Genomic DNA, 4909 nt, shown 5'->3' with positions numbered 1-4909 from the left:
CAGAATCTGTTCAAGTGTGAGGTGTGTAACGAGGGCCTTGAATAGCAAACACACCTGAATTGTCGCATTCACACAGTGCTGGGTGACCATTAATGTGTAAGGTGCTGGTAAAACATTTATAACATCTTCATCCTTCTGGAACACCAGTCACACAGAGGAGACATGACATGGCTTTCACCCACTTTGACCTCCTGAAACACCAGCACAGCCACACTTGGGAGAAACCTTGTCAGGGAACAGGCATATAATGAGGATTTCATCCACTTGTGTGTCTCCTGGTCCATCAACACTCACAGCAGAGAAATCGTGTCAGTGAGTTCTGTAATAAAGTCTTCACAGACTATCATATAGTGACGTCTTCACACGGACTTGGTGCTAGGTCACCTACTTCTGATGCACTGAAAGTTATCTTTGTTCCCCCTCCAGTGCTTAGGCAGAGGAGCTGTTGTTTCAAAGTCTCAGCAGTGTCTGTCTCAAATCTCTCCCATATTGCCAATGATGGTCAAATCTCAGTAAACAATGTGAAAAACCCAAAGATCTGTGCAAGACAACAGAAGCGCTGTTTACAAATGGTTTTTGTCTGCATGCTCCAGTACAGCAATGAGACCTGAACTGTGTATCAGTGACACATAACATCATGAGAGCAATTCCTGCACTGTACCTTGTGGACCTGTTGGAGGCCAAGAGTTGACAGAGATAGAAAGGAGTTAGGCTATGGAACAATTTTTGCTTGAGCCTGCGAATTTTAAACTTAAGGCTTTTAGGAACTGAGAACCAGTGTAGCTCAGTGAACACATGAGTGACAGGTGTGTGAGTTAGGGTCAAAGAGCATGGAAATAGACCCTTCAGTCAAACGAGTTCTTGGCCCATGTCCCTCCAAACTTTTCCAATTCATTAACTTAGATAAATTTTGTAATAGTATCTGCATCCACCACTTTTTTCTAGCAATTCATTCTACACATGAACCACCCTCTGTAATAGAAGTTGCCCCTCGTGTCCTTTATAATCTTTTCTCCTCTCATATTAAAAATATGCCCCTTAACTTGAACTCCCTGACCCTAGCGAAGTAACCTATGTTCATTTACCTTTTTTTGCCCCTCATGATTTTATAAACCTCTAGAAAGCCACCCCTCAACCTCCTGCACTCTGATTATGTTCCTGATCTGATGATTATTGTCAGAATGTTGATAGAGTCATAGACTCTTACAGCATGGAGACAGGCCCTTTGGCCCAAACTGTTCTTGTGCTGACCAAAATGTCCATCTACACAAAGCCCATTTCTCTGCATTTGGCCCACATCCTTTTAAACCTTTCCTATCCATTTATTTGTCCAAATGGCTTTTAAATGTTGTTAATATTCCTGCCTCAACCACTTCCACTGGCGGCTCATTCCATATGCGTACCGTCCTCTGTGTAAAAAAAATTGCCCCTCAGGTTCCCATGTATTCTTTCCCCTCTTACCTTAAACTGATGCCCTCTAGTCCTGGATTCCCCAACCCTGGGAAAAAGACTGAGTGCATTCACCCTATTCATCCTTCTCATGATCTTATACACTTCTATAAGATCCCCTCCAGTCTCCGATGCTCTAAAGAAAAAAGTCCTAGCTTGTCCAACCTCTCTCTATAACTCAGTCCCTTAAGTCCTGGCAACATCCTTGTAAATTTCTCCTGCAGTCTTTCCAGCTTAATAACATCCTTCCTATAGTAAGGTGACCAGAACTGAACATAATACTCCAACTGCAGCCTCACCAACAGCATGTACCACTGCATCATTACTTCCAAATTTCTATCCTTAATACCCTAACTGATCAAGGCCAATGTGCTAAAAGCTTTCTTCACTGCCCTGTCTACCTGTGACTCCACTTTCAGTGAACCATGCATCAGAACTCCAAAGTCTTTTTTCCCACTACACTCCTTAAGGTCCTACCATTCACCATGAAACTCCTACCTTGATTTGACTTTCCAAAATGCAACAACTCACATTTATCTATATTAAACTCCATTTGACATTTCTTGGCCCACTTCCCCAGGTGATCAAAATCCTGCTGCAATTTCTAATAACCTTCCTCACTGTCCATGATGCCGCCTATTTTAGTGTCATCCATAAACTTACTTGTACATTCTCATCCAAATCACCGATATAGATAACAAATAGGAATGGGCCCAGCACTGACCCCTAAAGCACACCACTAGTCACAGGTCTCCAGTCAGACAAGCATCCTTCCAGTATTACTCTCTGCTTCCTACCATCAAGCTTATTGTGTATCCAATTTGCCAGCTGTCCCTGGATTCCATGTGATTGAGTCTTCCAGAACAGCCCACCAAAGACCTTACTGAAAGCCATCTAGACTATGTCTACTGCCCTGCCCTTATCAACCTTCCTAGTCACCTCATCAAAGAACTCTAACAAATCTGTGTTTGCATGATTTCTCACATACAAAGCCATGTTGACTATTCCTAATCAAACCCTGTCTTTCCGAATGTAAATATATCTCATCCCTCAGAATCTTCTCAGGTAACGTACTTACCACAGATGTTAAGCTTACTGTTCCGTAATTCCCAGGTTTTTCTTGAATAAGGGCACAACATTCACTACCCTCCAGTCTTCAGGGATCTCACCTGTGGCTAATGATGATGCAGATATATCAGCCAGGGCCCCTGCAATTTCTTCTCTCGCCTCTTGCAGGAGTCATGGATATATCTGGTCAGGACCAGGAGATTTCTCTACCTTTATACATTCTAATGCTTCCAACACCTCCTGTACTGTGATATGACTGTCCTCAAGATATCATCACTAGTCTTCATATCTTTCTCCATGGTAAACACAGAGAAGTATTCACTGAGGACCTCGTCTATCTGCTGTGGTTCCACACATACATGTCCACTTTGGTCTGAGAGAGGTCCTATTCTCTCTCCAGTTATTCTTTTTACTCTGAACATACTGAAAGAATCTCTTTTGATTCACCCAAATCTTCTCAGCCAAAGCTATATCATACCCCCTTTCTGCCTTCCTAATTTCCTTCAGTAAACTCCTGTCAGCTCTGTGTACCTCCAGGGATTCTCTTGATCCCAGCTGTCTGTTCCTGAGCCATGCCTCTTTTTTTTCTGGTCAAAGTCTCAGTATCTCTTATCATCCAGAGTTGCCTACTGCTGCCAACTTTGCCCTTCACCCTCACAGGAACATAGCTATCCCACTTCCAAAGGCCTCCCACTTGCCAGAGGTCCCTTTGCCTGCGAGCAAACTACTCAAATCAACCCCTGCAAGCCCCTGTCTAATTCCATCAAAGTTTGCTTTGCCCCAGTTTAGATTTTAAATCTGTGGACCAGTTTTATAGCTATTTAAAATTAATAGAACTATGGTCACTGGTCCCAAAGTGCTCCCCCACCATCACCTCAGATACCTGTCCTGACCTTTTTTCCAGAGTAGGTCAGGTTTTGCCCTTTCCCAAGAAGGACCCTCTATATACTGCTTAAGGAAACTTTCCTGAATACATTTAACAAATTCCCCCCATCTAAGTCCGTAACACTACGGCAGTCCCAGCCTATGTTCGGAAACTTAAAATGCCCCACTATTACAACTCTGTTGCTCTTGCAAGTGTCCCCAATCTCCCTGCATATTGGTTCCTCTAATTCCCATTGACTATTTGGGGGCCTATAGTACAAATCCAATAATGTCACCATCCCCTTCTTATTTCTTAGCTACACCCACAGAGCCTCACTGGATGATCGCTCAGTACTTCATCTCTGACCACTGCTGTGATACTCGCGTTAGTCAAAAATGCAATTCTCCCCTCTTTCCTCCACTTCTGTCCTGCCTAAAGCACCTATACCCTGGCACATTAAGTTGATAGTCCTGTCCCTCCTTTAGCTATGTTTCATAATATCCCAGTCCCATGTATCTATCCATGCCGTGATATCCTTGTAGAACACTCATTTTCATGACTTGTTGCATTGTTAGTCAATTGACATTGTCCTAAAGATTGTCATTGTTAGGTCAATGAAGAACTGTGTAAGTTTCTGCCATCCGAAATGCCATTTTCAATGTAAAGTTCAGGTTTCCTTTACCAACACGGAGGTGAATCAAGATATTTATTTTCCAAAATGGCTGATGGATCTCTAAAAGATATATGGTTAGCAACTTTCTCAAAAAACGTTTCAATCAATAAGATGTAATAATATTTTGACTATCAAAGATGACTGTCATGATAGTGTTCATGGTGAACTTGTGCATTTGAATTATATTTGTGCCAAATTTGAAGCCACACGAACAGATTCACACTCAATTTTTTTATCTCCAATTTGTTGACTTTAATTGATGGAAATTGATGGAATCCTGCCAACTACATTTCACTGGCACAGAGTCTTTCCCTGCTGCTCAGAAGGGAAGGGGGAAGAGGAGCAGAGCATTAGTCATTGGGGACTCCATAGTTAGGGGGACAGATAGAAGGTTCTGTGGGGACAAGAGAGACTCACGGTTGGTGTGTTGCCTCCCAGATGCCAGGGTGCGTGATGTCTCTGATCGTGTTTTTGGGATCCTTGAGGGGTAGGGGGAGCAGCCCCAAGTCGTGGTCCACATTGGCACCAACGACATAGGTAGGAAGAGAGACGGGGATTTAAGGCAGAAATTCAGGGAGCTAGGATGGAAGCTGAGAGCTAGGATGAACAGAGTTGTCTCTGGTTTGTTGCCCGTGCCACGTGCTAGTGAGGCGAGGAATAGGGAGAGAGGAGTTGAACACGTGGCTACAGGGATGGTGCAGGAGGGAGGGTTTTGGATTCTTGGATAATTGGGGCTCTTCCTGGGGTAGGTGGGACCTCTACAAGCAAGATGGTCTTCATCTGAACCAGAGGGGTACCGATATCCTGGGGGGGAAATTTGCTAAGGCTATTCGGGTGAGTTTAAACTAATTCAG

Source organism: Stegostoma tigrinum, chromosome 34 (assembly GCF_030684315.1).
Source record: "Stegostoma tigrinum isolate sSteTig4 chromosome 34, sSteTig4.hap1, whole genome shotgun sequence".
NCBI lineage: Eukaryota > Metazoa > Chordata > Chondrichthyes > Orectolobiformes > Stegostomatidae > Stegostoma > Stegostoma tigrinum.
This window is presented reverse-complemented; position numbering follows the sequence as displayed.